The 20,238-nt window shown below is 38.1% G+C and overlaps 1 protein-coding gene across 5 annotated transcripts in view; it reads right to left on the bottom strand.

Annotated features, from left to right (window-relative positions):
- ANKRD6 (ankyrin repeat domain 6) overlaps positions 1 to 20,213 on the bottom strand; it is a 99,813-nt gene extending 79,600 nt beyond the window's left edge. Inside the window, exon 1 of one of the 5 annotated variants that reach the window (XM_039343119.1) lies at positions 20,086 to 20,213. The gene's annotated coding sequence lies outside the window, so the exon portion shown is untranslated. Of the gene's footprint in view, positions 1 to 14,295; positions 17,946 to 20,085 lie in introns of those variants that run through there. The other 4 variants (XM_039343123.1, XM_039343118.1, XM_039343124.1 and 1 more) reach the window with 4 other exon arrangements.
- Between the last annotated feature and the right edge of the window lie 25 nt (positions 20,214 to 20,238).

Below are 20,238 nucleotides of genomic sequence, written 5' to 3'. Positions count from 1 at the left end.
AAAGCTATAAATCAGAACCCTGAAATAACTGAAAATTATTTCCCATGCCTCTTCTCCATATGATACCTCACCTTTTACACAACCAGCTATTTGCACAGAAATCAAATATTTCCATCCACCCATTTGTGATCCTATTATAAAGGTGATACAACAATTAAATAATTCATTAAAACAAACAAAAAACCAACATTCCAAGAATGTAACATTAATCAAGAAACTTTAAGAATATACAGTCAACTCCCCTCCATCAGAGGATTAAAATAAACAAGTAAGTTATGTCATATTAAATTTAAATTCCATGGATGATATCAATATGGGCTTCCCCCCAGTGCAAACTAAAAATTATCTATCTATACAATCAGTTAAGTAAACTACACACATTAAGTCTGTACAAATATTGATATTGGCTGAGAAGTATTAGAAAGTTTTCAAACCCCTTAATTAAGAAAGATTAAAAATGATTGCATTAGATATCAGTATTACTTTCATGAGATTAAAAGAATAAAATAAGTATAAATTAATGTCAACCTCAGTATGTGGTGCTGAAGATAAACCCTTGGTAAATACAGAGAGCAATGAGGAAACTGTTGAATTATGCCTGAAGGCCGATTTTATTTTTATATAAAGGTGGGCAGGGATACCATGAAAATGTTTAAAGTTTCTCCAAATGAAATCAATGAACCTAAAAATATTTTGCTTTGGCTAAACAGTGCCTGATACATGTTATCTTATTACAATAGATGTATTTATTCTGCTTATCTTAAGGAGAAGTGATAACTTAATTGGTTTGTTCAGCTTCAGGGACCACAAATTCCTTTAAAGCAAGGAATTTATACTTGCAGACTGCCTTAACTGACACATTAAAGACTCCTTTCAACCCTCTTGCAGTCCAAAGTCAAAATGATTTCAAAACAAAGAAATCACCACGAAAAAGGCTGAGGAGATAAAGCATTCACTGAAATAAATTAAACTGATGTGCTTTAATTCCTCCGACTCTTTCACCTGATTTTCTGCTTCAACCATTTGTTGCATGCAACAGTTTGTAAAAAAAAAAAAAAGTATGATTTCTATAAACACTTTTTAAAAAAATCAAAATCCTTCATATGTGTACCACTAGAATCTCAAGAACCATTTCTTATGACACAATTAACGATGAACCATAAAAATTCCCACTTTCAACCCCACTTGGTAAATTTAGTTTAAACTTTTCTTTATTCTTTTTCTTTGCTTGGATGCAGTGAGAATAACATCCTGAGGATGTGTTTTCAAGAGGAAAAACAAGTCAGGTTTCATCTTCCATTTCCTGCCGTTACAATTTACCAGGATAGTGTTTCTGAGCATCCTTTGAAGATATTCTCCTATCATTTTTCCAGCGTACATTAAGTTATCTCTTCTTTCACCTCTCTTATAAATTGTTAAAATTGGAGAGGTGTTCACACCAATGCAAAAAGCTTCCCAGCTCTGTATCTGTTAAACACTAAGCTTTCTGACCCATTAAAGGATTTGAAGGAATTTTGCACAAACCCCCAACCAGTGGTGGGATTCAGCCAGTTCGCACCAGTTCAGCAGAACCGGTAGCTAATTTTTTGTTGCCCAGGCCCAGAACGGACTTCCGGAAATGGCATCAACAGAGAGAGCCGATTGTTCACATATTTGAATCCCACTTCTGACCCCAACCCAGCTTAACCCAGTATGTTTAGACACCCCATACAAGCAATGTTCAAGTGAGGGGTCCTTAGTGCTCTCTGAGCTTTGTTGTTTTCTTGCAGATGTTTAATTATCCAAACTAGGTAACATTATCACTTTTCGACTGTCTCACATTTAGCTGCTTCAAATACATTTTAGGGACTTTTAAATTTTAATTTAAAAAAAATAAAAATGCATGAGGGTTTATTTTTAACGGATATTACTTCAGTAAAAAGATTAAAAATCAATTACATATTTTAAATCCCGAGAGATTTAAAAAATCAAATTCAATTACCACAACTGAAATAAAAAATATCACCAAACAAGAGAAAAGGAAACCCAGTAAAGAGGTAAAGAACCCTTATGCAAGTAGACAGCCAATAAAAACAGATTTGCAACTCAATAAAAGTTAAAATAAATGAAAACAGACTATATTGCAAGGTTCTTCTTTTTGAAGAGATTCGGACACAGCCAATTATACAGACTGGGTTTATACCACTTGTAAAACAAACAAAAAAAGAGTTATACAATTATGTAAACCTAGCCCTAAAGTGTAAAATTGCTGTCTTTTGCTCATTTTTGTAATTTATCTTTGCTTTTCCTTTTTTCTCCTGTCATGGTAATTAGGATCACAAGTTTTTTATGGTGTAGATTTCCTACCTTCCTACCTTTTTCTTTTTACACGAATTTCTTCTGGGTGGCCTAATATAAGTCTTTGTTCCATGATCTTTTCAAGCAAATAAAGAGCCAATTCTGGTGCACTCATTTTCTTCTTAACCATACAGTGCCATCAGGTTTACAGTGTTTGTAGACATTGACTGTGAACGTTGAGCCTTTATTAAGGATTACCTTGTGATGACCAGACCAGCATAAGTTAACTATATTTCTTTCTTCTTTCTTTCTTTCTTTCTTTCTTTCTTTCTTTCTTTCTTTCTTTCTTTCTTTCTTTCTTTCTTTCTTTCTTTTCTTTCTTTTTTTTTTTTTTTTTTTGCATCTGCAGATAGCCAACTATCAGCCTGTTTTGATCTGGTTCCTTTTAAGGAGGTAGAGCCAGAAGAAGGATCTGGACAGACTTGAACACTGGGCACTAACTAACAAAATGAAATTCAGTGGTGAAAAAAGCAAGGTTCTACATTTAGGCAAGAAAAACCAAATGCACAAGTACAGCATAGGTGGCACCATGCTCAATAGTAGTAACTGTGAGAGGGACCTCGGAGTCCTAGTAGACAATCACCTAAATATGAGCCAGCAGTGTGCTGCAGCTGCCAAAAAGGCCAACACAGTGCTAGGCTGCATTAACAGAGGGATAGAATCAAGATCACGTGAAGTATTAATACCACTCTTCAATGCCTTGGTAAGGCCACACTTGGAATACTGCATCCAGTTTTGGTCACCACGATGTAAAAAAGATGTTGAGACTCTAGAAAGAGTACAGAGAAGAGCAACAAAGATGATTAGGGGACTGGAGGCTAAAACATATAAGGAACGGTTGCTAGAATTGGGTATGTCTAGTTTAACGAAGAGAAGGACAAGGGGGGACATGATAGCAGTATTCCAATATCTCAGGGGCTGCCATAAAGAAGAGGGAATTAAGCTATTTTCCAAAGCACCTGAAGGCAGGACAAGAAGCAACGGGTGGAAACTAATCAAGGAGAGAAGCAACCTAGAACTAAGGAGAAACTTCCTGACAGTGAGAACAATTAATCAGTGGAACAGCCTGCCTCCAGAAGCAGTAAATGCTCCAACACTGGAAGGTTTTTTTTTTTATTGAAAATTTTTAAGTTTTACAAACTGGAAGCTTTTAAGAAGAGACTGGACAGCCATTTGTCCAAAATGGTGTAGAGTTTCCTGCCTGAGCAGGGGGTTGGACTAGATGACCTCCAAGGTCCCTTCCAACTTTACTATTGTTGTTATTATTACTATTATTATTATTATTATTATTATTATTATTATTATTATTAACACCTCCTGCAAGTCCACCTACATCACATAAAGTTCAAGTTGGACTTCAGTTGTGCATATCCTGTGCATTTGACAAAGATACAGGTTACCTTCATTATTACACAGGAAGAGTTTGAATCTGTTAGTTCTTAGAAATGTTCTAGGCCAGTGGTTCTCAACCTTTCTAATGCCGCGACCCCATAATACAGTTCCCCATGTTGTGGTGATCCCCAACCACTTATACATCACCAAGTGCCAGGGGCGTGGCCAAAGAAAAGGGGGAAAAAATGGATGACAGCCTTGTTTGGCGACCCCCGTGAAATGGTCATTCGACCCCAAATGGGGTCCCGACCCACAGGTTGAGAACCACTGTTCTAGGCAATGTGTGTTCAGCCTCCTAGGTATCACATCCATGTTCCTCTTGTTTGGATATGGCATTCCAGGAGACAACATGTGATTAGGTCCAGGCAGTGGCGACTTCATCCCTGAGGGAAGAGTTTAGTTCCATCTGCACTTAAGAGAAACAGCGATCTGCCCACTCCTTGAGAAGCCTATCCCTGGACCCAGTGGTATTGAACAATTTTTGTCCTGTCTCCCAAAAGCTTTTAACAGCTTGCTTCCTTGAATGGCATCCAAGAAAATATAAAGCAAGCATTATAAAGTGCTATTAAAATAAGGTAACATAATATGCTTTTCATTTCAAATGCACTTACTTACTTTAAAATATATCCACTCAACTCCATAAGGCAGATGTTTGGCAGAGATATCAATATCCATCGTTTAATTGTAAATATACACAACAAACCATAAGCCTAGGTTTGCATATCATCCTAAGGGGAAATCAAATAGGCCATTCTATCCAATAGCAGTTGATGTGTAAACCCAGTTTATGGCTTGTACTATAGTGTAGTTGGTTTATCAAAAAAAGAAAATATCTGCCCTGTATTTTTCATAATACAGTACACTATTTTTCACTAGCTAAAACTTAACTTCTATTTTGGATGCTAAAACTAAAGTATACATATAATGTCTCATCCTGCCTTTTGCTATAACAAGATCATGCATTCCAGCACTACATTATGGTGGTCCATAAACTACTAATACCTTGTTAGTCTTGGTCAAAATAATCTTTTTCTGTCTTGAGGGAAGAAAAACAATCAAGCACCGTACCTTTTGAGAAATATGTATAGTGTTGCTTTATAAAACTCTTAACATATAAAATGTGTGAATAATGCTTAGGATATATTTTGAGGTGGCAAAATTCCAAGTAAGTGTTCACCAAGTAAGAAATATTAGGACACGCAGTTTAAATGAAACAAATTTCTTAATTTTTAGATATGTTTTGTTATAAAAAATTAAAAACAAGAGATGCATTAAGCAAATATTTTATGAGGATTATTCATTCAAGACAAGTATAAACATTACAAATAATTAAATGATAATTTAATGACAGCAGCTATTCACACAATTGGCAGGAAGATGCACGTACAACTTACTTTAATCTAAGTTTCTTTGGTACAAAAAGCAAAGACTTGGAACAATTTCTAGCTGAGATGTATCATGATTTATTTCTCTTATTTTTAATTTTATCTAAAACAACCAGAACATTTCGCCCTTTACAACTGCATGTAGTCTTTTGCAGTGCTTTTTTTGTAAAAAAAAAAAAAAAAAAAAAAGAAGGTGTCAGAACTCACACATGTCATACAACCCAGCTTGCCTACCCTACAAGGTTCCATCCAAAAAAGGTGCCGGAACTCTGGGCATTCTATAACAAAAAAAGACCTGGTCTTTTGTACTGTAAATAATTGCATGGTTTTTAATAAGTTACACAAAGATTGCAAGTAAGTTTTGTACAAACATATGTTATAGAAGATGTAGGGGTTTTTTTTTGTTATCTTTGATTTTACTTTCTGAAGCCAAAAATTCAAACTATACTTGTGAAAGACAAAAAAAAAAAAAAATCTCTGCTCAGTTAGCACTATTTCTGAGAGTTCATAACATGGAGAATTCTGGCCTCCTATTCATGAAATGGACTGAAATGTTAATCTCTGAACAAAAAGCACTCCATTGACCTTAGATCAGTGGTTCTCAACCTTTTTAATTCCGCGACCCCCAACCGGTCATAAGTCGAGAACTACCCAACTGGTCGTAAGTCGAGGACTACCCAACCGGTCGTAAGTCGAGGACTTTCCCTACCCGGGAGCGCCACGCATGCGTGGTGCCGCCCCCTGCACTGGCTGAGGCATAGCTGGCAAGCGGCAGAGACGGAGCAGGCCGACTACCGGCTGGGCCACCAGCTGGCCCAGCCCAAGGGAGGTAAGGCACCCGCCGGGCCCCATGTGCGCCAGCAAGCCTCCCTGCGCCCGCCGGCCTCCCACCTCCCACCCCGGCCCTCTTTTACTTACATTTTTAGTAGTTGCTCAGCAGGGAGGGGTGGAAACTTCCAGACAGCTCACCTTCGCTGCAGACAACTTGCAGCACCGTTTGCAGAATGGGACTTTTGGCGGGCTCAGCAGGGCAGAGACAGCCTGGACAATTCCTATTGGCTTTTGAAAGCCAATAGAATTAGACTCTATTCAAGAGAGTCTATTCTATTGGCTTTCAAAAGCCAATAGAATAAAAGGGAGTAGCATAGTTAAGGAAAAGGGGGAAAAATGGCGGACTGCATTGTTTGGTGACCCCCATAAAATGGTCGTTAGACCCCAAATGGGGTCGCGACCCACAGGTTGAGAACCGCTGCCTTAGATCATGTTTAGCATGTAACTGATTGAAAGGTTATCTACTGACAGTTGTATTAAGCTTTTAGCAACAAACAGTGGCGAAAATTGCAGGAAATATTATCATCCATCTTGTAGCAAAATAGATGTTCAAAATACAAACAATACTGTAAGGAACTTGGAGCAGAGCATGCCAGGCATGCAAATGTAAGCTCCACTGAAACATTCAAGAATTACTGGGCGAATCAACATAGAGAGGAAAATAAGATTTGTAAGTTACTAAATGTCACAAATGACAGAGGCCTGGAATTTGCCTAAAAACTGAGTGGCTATTAATGAACAGAGTGAAAAACAAAGTAATCTTTGTATATGGTTGTCTGAAAGGTGCTTTTTCAAGAGGCAACTGGACTTTCATTTGAAAAATGAGAAGCCATGATGAGTATTGGCAATCCACAGGCTTAATTAACCCCCCCCCCCAATTTTATATTTTAAAAAAGAGTAACCAGAAAAGATCAACATAGTGTTGCAACATTGTAACTACTATAAATGCACATTAGTCAGTATAAAATCTATAAATCACACATAGAAACATCTCTTTTACAGGTTTCAGGTGTGGATAAAGCCATTCCTAGAGACCCAGATGTAACTGATTTTCAGCCTTTTTTAATTAACAGATTGTTTTGATACTGTAAAAGTTTACCTTTATAAATGATACTTAATAAATGATACTTAGTTTTAGATTGGTATCCTGACTCCCAAATATCTTTGCCTCCAATTTTATGTCACAGTAATGTCATTAGTTAGCTGGACTGAAAGACACCAAGAGTCTTAAAACCACTCAGCAAGTTTTCAAGTTTTCATGTGTGGGTGTGGATTTGAACCTGGATCGCCAATCCCACTATCCCAACCATCGCAACTCCCTCACACACACACACTGTATGTCAGCTATTGGCTGATCAAAATTTACAGACGTTCCTCATTTCCTAAACACTTGTTCAGCAACTGTTTGAAATTATGGTGGTGTTGAAAAAAGAGACTTACAATGTGGCCATTGTAGGACCCCTGCAGTCATGTGATTGCGATTTGGATGCTTGGCAACCAGCACGCATTTATGAGTTGCAGTGTCCTGCAATCACATTATGGCCACTTGCAGGTGACTTCTGACAAGCAAAGTGCATGAGAAAGTCAGCAGGAAGTCACATGTCACAGTCACTTAATGACCATACAATCTGCTTAACAACTGCAGCCAGAACTCCTGTCATCAATTGAGGGAGTCATGTGATATTTCACCTAATGACTGCAGTGCCAGTCCCAACTGTGGTCAATAAATGAGGACTACCTGTATTGAAAATACAATCCTGATATAAAACCATACTTCCCCTCCCCCGCCAAATCTCTCAATACAGTTTCTTATAAATATAGGTATCTTTAACTGAGGTGATTCAGGGATTAAATGAATTGCTCTTTTGTTGAGGATCTCCTGCATAATTACAGTGTAATTATATTAATAATTTATTAAGAATTAGCCATAATAATTGTCATAAGCTTTTCACTCCACCAAAACAATTCTTTCATTATTATTAAAAAAAAAAGACAACAATTAGTGGTGTTTATCTGTCAAAACAAGGATTTCCACTCTCGGGAACTGAATTATATTATTATGGTTTGGTGCACAGTCAGCCACATGTTTAGACTGGATCTGGCATTTTTATACAGCTATCAAGTTCTTCCCAAGAACTTGGCTTAGGAAGATGCTGCTGTTTGATGGTGTTAAAAATAATATTGCATGATGTAAGTTTTCCCAGTATCTTTTACAACTGTCTGATGGTGGTAGTGGTGTCTGAATGATGCTCCAGATCAGTGGTTCTCAATCTTTTTAATGCTGCGACCCCCAACCGGTTGTAAGTCAAAGACTACTCAACCGGTTGTAAGTCGAGGACTACTCAACTGGTGCAGCACCGTTTGCAGAATGGGACTTTTGGCAGGCTCAGCAGGGCAGAGACAACCTGGACAATTCCTATTGGCTTTTGAAAGCCAATAGAATAAAAGGGAGTAGCACAGCTAAGGAAAAGGGGAAAAAAATGGCGGACTGCGTTGTTTGGCAACCCCCGTGAAATGGTCATTCGACCCCAAATGGGGTCCCGATCCACAGGTTGAGAACCACTGCTCCAGATGTTTTGGGATCGCACCCAAGGTGCCTATTATTATTGGTGCTATCTTTGCTTTCTTTTTCTTATTAGTATAATAAACAATCACATGTGTTGATACTAATAATAGCATCAGTGACATTTAACACATAGTGAAAGACACTGTTTTCTAAAAAAAAAAAAAAAGGTGCCGGAACTCACACACATCATACAACCCGCCTTGCCAACCCTACAAGGTTCCATCCAAAAAAGGTGCCGGAACTCTGTTCTGGGCGTTCTATGAGAAAAAAAGCCCTGGTGAAAAGTAGTATAGCTTGATATCAGAGTGGCTTTTGTCCTAACATAACCAAAACAAAAGAAATATACCTCATATACTTCACTAAACCCTATTTTTCTTAACCATATTTTGCCAGACCACTGAGTGGATCCACCTGACACATCGGTAGCCTTTGACTTACAAAGGATCCCTTTGTAAAGTTATGACAGACCTCCAGAAAACTATTTATAACCCAAATTCAAAGTTTTGTCACACACACACTCCTCCATGGTCATGTAACTGCATTTTGGGTGCTTGGCAACCAGCCCTTATTTACGGCTGTTTGCAACACCCTGCGGTCACAACCACGACTTACGACTATTTTGCTGGGAGAAACGCCATTTCTTCCAGGTTCCATCAAAAGTTGTGTACAACAGATTTGTTTCATGACTGTGCCAAAAAAAGGGTCATAGAAATGGGTCTGGTTATGTGGTGACAAGCCTAGCACAAGGAGCCAAGAACAATGCCAGTATTTAATTTATCCTGTCAGCAATAGACAGGAAACGTGCCAGGCTAAAGCACAACCTGCATAACTCTATGATAAACCTTGTGAAACCCTTTTCCTGCATACCAACAATTCCAGGCTCTTAGATCTGTGGGAAAGACCACCATCGTGACTTATAATCGCACTTGCCAGGCTCAATTATGGTTGTAAGTTGAGGATTACCTGTACTAAGCTACTAACTGTGATTTACAAATGGCAACCACTAGACTCCTACAACGTGAACTCATTATTTCAGGAGCTTTTTTAAAATGCCTATTGCTTGGCTCCTTCGAACCCATTCACTGCAGCTATGCCTGAGTCATCTTCCTGAAACTACAGCCTCAAGATATCTAAACTTAGCCTACTGGTGAACAGTTATCAGTGATTAAGCACAACCTGTTGCTCGATTATCTTGTATAAATTGTGATATGTGGAAATTCAGAGACTTAGTTCTTCCAGAATTTCAGTAAAATAAGCATGAGACTCGAGTGTCCTTTACTGATCAACAGCAAAGACAACATTCAACACTATCACTCAGGATGGGAGCAGGTCCCTTGGCATTTTTGGAAAGCCTGAATGTTGATGTTTTTAATCAACTAAAGGGAGCGAAACACCGATAAACATGACAAAACTACCAGGCATTATGATTCCTATGGAAAACAAAGAGGTGCAATGCTAACTCGTAATTCATTGCTTCCATAATTACTTTAATGCTTCATATTTGTAACACCTACACTGGAATTATGTTCGCTGTAATAAATATTTATTCTGTGTGGCTTTTCTAGTTTCTATAAAGTTTTTATCAGATAACAGGAAAAAAGGACAACAGTGAGCCAACCGCAAACAAAATAATAACTGTTATCTCACATGTTACTTCTGGCAGTGCTAACTATTATGTTTTCTTATCATTTCCAATTTGAGAACTTTGTTGTTTACCTAGCTAAAGAAACAAAACTCAACAGATCGGATTTTTAAAATATGTGGAATTCACAAGAGGTTATATTTTGCAACTGGAATACTGAAATGCACTCATCCATGCCAGGGTTAGCTATAAAAAAAGATAATGTTCAGCTAAAACCTAAAAAAAAAAAATCCTTTTGCACTGGATGGTTATTCTTGTGATAAAACTGGTGCAGATCACACCGCCTTACAGTAATTTATCTCTGAGATCGCAATACAGCACTTCATGTTCCCAAGCATCTTTCCTTGCATTACCTCAGGAAATAAACTGGAAGGTAGAAATGACAAGATAAGTGACACCATTTTATCTGACAGCCTGCTGCCATTTCAAAAGGTTTTATGTCACTTTCTGGCTTATAATAAATACACAGGGTGGTTTACTGCCATTTCATAAAAATATACCAAAGTAATAAAAACAAGCAAAATAGTAAATATAGGTAGCCCTTGACTTACAGCAGTTCTTTTAGCAACTGTTCAAAGTTACAAAGGCACCGAAAGTGTATCAAAAATGTCAGCGGCAAAGAACCTTGTGTACACCCTGATAAATTTGTTATAAACACAATACACTGAGACACAGATGAGGAGAGCCAACATTGTAGTGGTTAAGGCAGCAAGCTAGAAAACAGGATACCATGAGTTTTAGTCCTACCTTAGGCACAAAGCCAGCTAGGTGATTTTGGGCCAGTCACTCTCTCTCAGCCCTAGGAAGGAGGCAATGGCAAGCCACTTCCAAAACCTTACCAAGAAAATTCTAAGGACTTGTCCAGGCTATCACTAGGAGTCAACGCTGATATGAAGGCACCAACTTTATACAATATGTGAAGTAATGTTTTAAAATATGGGAAGGTGAATGCATGTTGGGAGGGGAAGGAATATTGAGGTCAGAAATAAATTAAATGTAGAAATAAAGATTCTTTCTCTGAAACCAAGAACAGATAAATAGTTAAAACAAAGAAACCTTAGCACAGAATATAATTTTAATTAGCCTCCAAGGACATTGTACAGAGACAATTATAGGGATATGGAGAGAGGGAAATGACAACAGATTTGTAAAGATGGAAGTGACTTGTTTTATTTACTTGCATTAGATGTCATGACATCATGTAAATAACATACTTATGTAATGACATAAGACATGCACTGTCACTCTGATTTCTTGCTGCAATGCTTATGTCTGTAGGAGAAAAAAAACTCTCTTCATTGTATATAAAAAATGAGAGTGACAAAACCAAGTGAAGATCCCAGAACAAAGGTATATTCTTTGCTTGTAGACCTAGGACCAGATTTGGCCTTTTGAATTACATCCTGGAAGTTGCACTTCAAAAAGCAGAAATGACCAGATTAAAGTAATGGTCAGAACCAGAACAAAAAATTCTAAATTTGATTTTAATTTAAACCAAATGAATTAAATCCCTCTTGAGACCAGTCTGAACATTTAATCATTTTTCCTTCATCTATTAACATTATATTTGGCCGTTTTCAAAGGGACTTTATGAGAACCATATCAAGGCATGTGCAGGTCTTAACCTCAAGTTATGCTCCCCATTTATAAGAGAAGATAATCAACTATAGGATTGGGTGATGGGCAGCAAGAAGCAAATAATCTAGAACAGGGGTGTCAAACTGCTGGCCCGCAGGCCGAATGCATCATCCGGAAGTCACGCCCACCCCATTGCTGGCAATGGCAAAACCGTCCCGATATGTTGCGTTACGTCACGTGACATCACGAGTTTGACATGTCTGATCTAGAATAATATCCACTGTGTTGGATACACAATATGGTCCCTAGGTGGAATCCAACTATCAATCCCAAATAATGTACTTAATTAGATGCTACAGTTCCAAACAAATTCCAGGAATGATCCTGCCCAGAAAACATTACTCAGTGATTAAATCTGGAGAATATCAAGGCAGCCGGCTTTGGCCAGATTATATTATGGGTTTCAGAGCACTGAGATTCTCTTTCTTGCTCAAGTCCACCTTACCAAAATAACACTGAATTACAAGTAGTCCTTGACTTACAACCACAATTCAGATCAAAATTTTTGTTGCTTAGCAAGACATTTGTTAAATGAGTTTTACCCCATTTTACGACCTTTCTTGCCATAGTTAAGTGAATTAAGTGAATCCCTGCTGTTGTTAAGTACCGTAACACAGTTGTTAAGTGAATTTGGCTTCCCCATTGACTTTGCTTGTCAGAAGGTTGCAAAAGGTGATTACAGGACCCCAGGATATTGCAACTGTCATAAATATGAGTCAGTTGCCAAGCGTCTGAATTTTGATCATGTGACAATGGGGATGCTGCAAGGATCATAAGTGTGAAAAATGGCCATGTCACTTTTTTCAGTGCTGTCGTAACTTTGAACGGTCATTAAACAAACTGTTGTAATTTGAGAACTACTAGTATGTATTCCTTATGTCTTTACTCCAAATTCTGATTCAAGGAAAAATAATCATATCCATTTCTGTACTTGGCTCTGGAAACACCTTCACATCAGATCCAATTCTTGGTCCAATTTGTGTCAATATGTCAAGTGCCAACAGTTCTACCAGGTCCAAAGTAGAGATTATTTCTCATGAACTGATAAATTATCTTTTAAAATGGAGATGCAACATACTCGACCATCTGTCTTTTGGTATCCAACCTTGCAAAATACAGAGCTAGTCCAAGAGAGAGAGATAAAGCAGGAATCTGTTCTCCAGGCATATTCTCTAATTCTTCTCTCTTACAAGAACTGTGTTTATAACAAGGTCTCATTGTGCTTAAAACATGCCCACACCCACACACACATTAATAGAATGGATTGGTACTAGAGTTAAGAACTGTATACAGTACAAACTTTCTAATTTCAGAAATCAGCAAATACACTGGATTTTCTTCTACATACATAAATGTACTTATACTCAGTTAGCAGCTTCATACAACATTTCCACACAACGAAAAATCCACCTATGGGTCAATCTCCTAAACTATGTACCCATAATATTTAATCTTCCATTAAAGTATCTGCTCTTCAGGCAGCTTTCCCTGATCTCATTTTTCTGGGATGTGACAGACAACCAATATCTGTAATCCAATCCATGTGGAGGAAAGTTGGGGAAGACAGGTTTAGGAATGGTGTAAAATAAGATGAGGTCACTTAATGGCAGATGACAGGAAGTGATAAAGTTCTAATACTTCATTTCCTAAACAAAATGCTTTAGCAGCAGCCCTGCCTGACACAGATCAGATTGTAGACAAGCTTCTAATTAATGGAGACAGTAAACCAGCAGGGACTCACTGATCACTCAACCTTTTTCCTTTCTTATGCCCCAGTCAAATGGCTAGGAAGGGCCTATCATGATTTAATAACTCACATTCTTCTAGGTGGTGAATCCACTGGATAGTGGGTGCTTCCACATAAGCCTTACATTGCACAATCAATGCCATTTCATTTGGAGGCCCAAATACTGATCCTCTGCCTGTGGGTTTTTTTTTTTTTTTTTTTTCTGTCAGCGCTCCATCCAGGAGAAAGGGTTCGTATGCTACATAATTAATATAATCTATAGATTAATCGTAGCTTCCCATCTGGAAGCGTTTTTTAGTCCAAATGGAGCGCTGCCGGGGATGTGCAAGAAGCAAACCACACATATATCTCATCCGAGGATCGGGTCATTCCCCGTTCCACCCCTCCCTCCCCCCCCCCCGATTTACATTAAACTCCTGTTGCAAGTTGCCCAGCTCAACTGCGGAAAGCTCTCTGCTTATACTCAAGAGTCTGGTTTGCTCTATCGCTTCCTGTCTAGAACATACTATAGATTTGATTCTTCGGCCAGATCAAATCCCTGGAAGATTCTGGGGTTAGGAGGGTAGGAGGAAAGGGACACTTTTGAAACAGGCTCACAATCACGCCAATTCGGCCGACAAGGGACTATTTCTATTTAGCAGCTGTTGTTTTTAAAGAGCCTCCTCCTCCTCCCCCCCCCCAACTCACGCTTCCGTAGATAGCGCAAGAGGCAAGAGGCGAGGCACAGCCCTACTTCTCAGTAAATAAAAAGTCCCACCTTTTCACTTTCCGCCAGGAGAGTCTGCTACGCATATCCCACTTCAGCAGATCGCAAAAATAGCTCTGCGTAGGTGGTCCTATTTGTGTAAAAGGACAGCGGCTGAAGAAGAGCTACAATACTTCACAAGTCCGGCTGGAGCGCCCGCTTTGCTTTCCTTTTCGCTCCACCCCCCCCCCCCCGGAGAAGGATTTGTAAAGTTACTGCGAAATCTCGCTGCTATTCTCTCCTCAGGTAACTTTGCCTCCAAACGTTGCGAATATGGGGGTGCTCGTTTGGAAGCCGCTCCCGCAGTGCCATCTAGTGGCCTTGCATGGAAAATACGACTCTTAAAACAATAAACAGACCGTATTTGGAACGACTGGGGGGGGGGGAGGAGAGAGAAATGGAGGAACAATTTGGTAATGATACCTGAAACAGCGAACTTGTTGAGCAACCTTACTCTCCTTTTCTTGTGAGGAGATTGAGCTGCTCAAACGCAAATGAAACGCAATGATGAAAAATACAATTTCATTCTGAGGACAAAAACTCAGATATATCCAGATAAGAATTGTTTGCTTTATTTATTTGCATCCCTTTATTATTTTTACAAATATTATTGTCTTTCCTGTTTGAATGCGTTTTATGTGTCATTTGTTGAGCTGCAACACTAAATCTATATAGTTTGTTTTTATTTAATATTATTTGAATGACTTATAGAAGGGGTGAGTTGATGCAACAGAGATAAAGTGGAGGACTAGAAAATTCTTATTCACTCTCAAGGACTGGAAGAAACAGGAAATAAAAGACAGTAGAATGTCACCAATTATCTCAGCATTAAGTTCACAATAGGTTGTAAGCTAACATCTGATCTACCTTAGTTTCTCCTCTGTCAAATCCTGTCCATTTGCCTAAGTTATTGGAAATTGACTATATACAGGAAAGTGCTTGCATCTCTACATACATAATCTTTACACAAAAAAAGATGGAATTCCAAAATGTAAACATCCTTAAAAATCACTTTTTAGCCCTTTTATAGTCTTATTTTCATGTTGTGCAATATAAAGCAATAATATTCACAATGAGACTTTGAATGATAGGGTTCTTGAGATCAACAAGGGCAATATGGTGTCCCACTGAAGAGATCAAGCAAAGTATAATCTTTCAAAATGTATAATTTTATGCATAATCAATCTTTCATGTGTAACATAGCCCAGCTGTTGTTCATTTATTGCTGCTTGCTTTCTGTATGTGCTCCATTGTATTCTAAATTGTGCTGACCAAAGAAACTGTTGGTTACTTTAAACTGTGTTGTTCCAAGAGTTAGAGAAAGTAGCTAAGAATCTGTAACACTTCGTTCTTCCCCTCCTCCCTTTTTTTTTTCTCCTTGGATCATAAATGTAGCAGCTTTTCTTTCACTTCCCTAGCTAGCTGCCTAGAAGTAACAAGTTAAGTTTCTGGGCTAATTGCCAGTTATTGAACTATTGTGTATTCAGGCTTAGAGATACAGAAATGTAATTGAGCTTGAATAGATAAGGAAACTCAAAGGAAATGTTGATGTGCAGGAACTTTGTAATGTGTATTAGTTATAAAAAGCAGAATTTTTCTGGTAGGTGGTTCTCACTGTTCTCTGTCTCATAGCAGTGCGCGTGACAAGAGATTGAAACACCCAGTTTATTCCTTTGATCAAAAGAATAAATTTGTGTTCTTTTCAGTTGCCTCGTGTTCAGAATCTCATTGGGATTTATTAGGATTTGACCTAAAAACCTTACACCACAAAATATGCATATATTGAGCAATGGATCCAACATAATATTTCCTGGAAGCCTAGCAACTTCTTTGAGCACCTCTTACAAGTACTACTGTTCTGGCACACAGGAATGAATGAGTAAATGAAAAGTTAGATGGAAATAAAGTGTGGAGTACTTCAAAAGGATTCCAATCTTCCCCCAAATAAAATAAAGACAGGTGTGGAAGTATGCAAAATATATTTATATGTATTTTTAAAGTAAATAACCAGGGAAGAGACAGAGTAATGGAAGATAATGGATATTATTCTAGTCTGAAAGCCACACATAGCTAAAAAATAAAGGAGCAAATATCTATGGAACATCCATATTTTGGGACAGGCCCATTTTTGCTCTATTCTAAATAGCTTTTTTGCCAAGAGGAAAAAAAGATGAGGGTGAAACAGAATGATTAAAAGAAAATAATGTCCATATGTCCATAAAATTATACAAAGAACACTGCACATTAAAGTCTGCCTGAAAGCAATCTCACACAGTGAATCAAAATCATGGTTATATCTGAAACAGGTTGATCTTTTTTAAAAAAATACTATATATATATAAAAAATATCTACCGTAGATTGGTAAATATTCTGAGATATGTAAAATGGGTTTCCCTCATTGCTGACAGATACCAGGAAGGGTGATAAGCAACAGAAGGTTCTGTACCTCTTTTTAAGCGAATCATAAGAATATTTGTAACTCGGGGTGGAATTGTGGAGTTTTTTCATGCTTTCTGGTCTTGGTTGTTGCAGACATTTCATTATCCAGCTAGGTAGCATCAGTATGTATCAATAACAAAATATCTATAAGCAAATAACCAAGCTACAGAGTGGTAAGAACTCCAAAGAAAGGAGCAATGCATTTATGTACTGCACAATATAGCAGATAAAAAAATTAATGAACCTGGAAAAGAGATTACATTTCCACTTTTAATGAGGCAAATTAAGGACAATTGTCCAGTCAGTTGCCAGATTTATTAGCCAAAACAATAGAGCCAAAGAAATTCCATCATATTTAAGGAGCCTAACTAAGCAGGATTAACATTGAAAACACCAAGGCTCTGTTACTGCACAATTACAAATGGGAAGGGAGAGTTAATACAGCTGAGAGATGAATCAGAGGTCTTGCAAATACTTCCTCCCACAGACAGGCTTTGGATTCAGTCCCATGACTGGAAGAAAGAGGAAAGAAGAGACAGCAAAATATTCCCAGGCCAAATGTAACTGAAATTATCTAAGTCTATTGATTCAACAAAAGTCCCTATTTTTTAAATAAATATTATGACTGAATCTATCAGCATTTAGCTTTGCAGAATTCCCTGTTAAAATACAAGCAGTAAATTAAAATGATAAAAATGGCATATTTAACAAGGCAAGGCAAAAAGGAAAACAAGCCAAAACTAATCCTCATATGTCCAAAGGTAGCTCACGGTACATATGAGAACTCCCTTTATGAAAGAGATTATATTTATGCATTTTATATATAGGTTAAGTTTTGTTTTTGTTTTTTTTTTAAAAAAAAAACCCCAGTAAAATACAAACTAACATAAAGGAAAAAGTGGGGAGAGGATAAAAGGGAAAAATTTTAAAGTGACAAAAAAACAGATGGAACAAATATAAGGGTTTCTAGCTCTACTCTTATTGAAAGTAGGAGAACCATAATAAAGGATGAACACACATCCTGAATATATGCCCTTTTTGACTTGGTTTGGTACCGATAGCTTTTGGGGGGGGGGTTTCCTGTGGTATCATGTAACCAAGTCAAAAAGGGCAATATTTTTCTTCATAATTATATCACTATTGTGGAAAGAGAAAGAAATATTTTGGGGAATATTAAAAAGGCAGAATATATTTCCCCAAAGGAATAATGGAGAAGATCTTTTAAAAGACAGAAACCAGCCCCTCTTCCCCAAGCAGAAAATTCAGCAGAGGCCAGCTTTTAGAAATGCATATGTAATAATCCATTCAGGAAGGTTGGCACCAGGAAGCTAAGAAGCTGATGAGATTAGGAAGACAAAGATCCCTAGAATCAACAACCCCTCACACCAAAAAAATCCAACACAGGATATAGTCATCAGCCACAGCGCCAGGGAAGCAGGATATGACCTTTGGGACATAATAGGATTAACCCATCATCATCAGAATACTAGAAAGGCAGACTAAGGTCAAAGTTCATACCACAGGAACAATTCCAAACAAAAGCTTAAGAAGGTATAAAAACCCACCACTCCCTACTACATGTGGTCAGCTTTCCCAGAGCCATCTTTTTGTCTGGCTCTGCTCTTCAATAAACTACAACCTTTCTGAAGCAGTCTCCATTTTGTTTATTCCCAGCTTGGACTAGATCCTGATGAAGATTTTCTTTCAACGCTATATTTTTGATGCAGATTGTTTTGTTGGTTATGTCATAAATAGGGAGGATAGAAGAGTTTTTGAAGATCCAGAAGTCTCTTGATGAAATGTATCCTCAAACCCTGTCTATCACCTTCTTTTCTATCCTCTATTTTGGTATGAAAAATATGAAAATGAGCACACATGTAGGATTCAAGATAAGCCAATTTTCATTTTCAGTCCAGTTTTGGCATGCTGAATTCTGTTTCTTCTTCACATTTCTTAGACTTACCTAAAGGACCTCAATTAGCAAATGAAGTGAATACCCATGCTTGTACCGGTAGTATACTATATAAGATTATTTTCTAATTTGTATATCACTCTCTACGTTTCACACTATTAGTATTAAAATATAGAGCTAAAACAGCCAATGCAGTTCAGAAGACATAAGGCCATTATAGATCACAAGGCATGCATTTGTTATGTCTAAGCTCTGAGAATGGTTTCCTTACTTAGTCACATACATGTTTATGGACAATATAATGTTGCATGGATTTTTTTGGATTTTTGGATTTTTACTCAATAGTAAAAGTTCTCTATCTCCCCCATTTACCAGTAAATATACAGAGCACAGCAAATATAAATTTTCTCAAGAGATCACAGCTCACATGAAAGACCTTTACAACTCAGCAATGTATTTTACAATAAAATAGTAAACATATAGTAGAACATGCTGAAACTCAAAATGATACTGCACAGATATTTTTGGAATCTAAAACAAGATTTCTAATTAACTTTGATCAATTGTTTTTCCTTTCTGCCCTTAATGTTGGAAAGAAATTGTGTAAAAGGAACTTGGAATTGTCTGTCTCTCAGGAGAACTATCCAAAATCTTAACTGAACAGGATCACGTTTGGAATGGGGGAGAAAAGAGGAGAAAAGAAAGGCGGAGTTATAGAAAACGAACCAGATCAGGCCGGAAACTGGAGGAAAAACCAAAACAAAAAACAAAGCATCCAAATGGGTGAAGCAGCTGGTCAACTCCCTCTTCTATCACAGTCATGTGATTCAGATCAGAGTAGTACTACGGCATATAGCAGTCGGTCCGCGTTGCGCAGGGCACACAAAGACACAACACAATGGGAGAGCGTAAACGGAAGCAAATTCATAACCTCACCCCTATGTGAAATCGCCCTTTAAAAAAAACAGAACCCCGGATAGGCTGATTCTATGCAACACTGGCATTTGTAGTATGACTACAAGCATGCTTACTCACTAGTTAAGTTTTACTATCAAGGCTTCACACACACACACACACACACAACATTGTGCACAGTATTGCAACACACACACACACACACACACAACATTGTGCACAGTATTGCAGACGGCAGCTCTTATTCTTCCTCTGGTCTCTTTGGAAGCCAATAAAGTAACAAAGGATACACTCTATAAATGTTCCGTGCCTCGCCTTTTATTAAGCGATCGTGCAACTTGTCCTTTCTTAGTGCCTCAGCTGTCAAGCTAAACCCTGCAGCGAATCTTTTCACTTTATGCCGCCTTTGAGCATAAGCAGAGGTTTTTCCCCACTGTTAACGGTTATAAAACTACTACTGCGCATATTTGAGGGAAGGTAGGAGATGCCATTTCGAGGCACTGTCGACCCCGAGTAGCCTTTTATATTTACCTACCGATTCCCCCAAGCGCGTGCTGCAACCACAAAACGGGTGCGCGCTCCTGGGCGGCCGCCCCTCCCCGCAGCCACGAGTGTTCTCCCTTCTGTGCGCCTAACTATTATGTTACTCCATGAGCGAGCGAGTGTGTGTGTGCGTGTGTATATGCGT

This window comes from Crotalus tigris, unplaced genomic scaffold (assembly GCF_016545835.1).
Source record: "Crotalus tigris isolate CLP2741 ecotype Arizona unplaced genomic scaffold, ASM1654583v1 scf7180000017833.3397121, whole genome shotgun sequence".
NCBI classification, from domain to species: domain Eukaryota; kingdom Metazoa; phylum Chordata; class Lepidosauria; order Squamata; family Viperidae; genus Crotalus; species Crotalus tigris.
The sequence above is the reverse complement of the archived record's forward strand: the minus strand, read 5'-3'. Positions and strand labels throughout refer to the sequence as shown.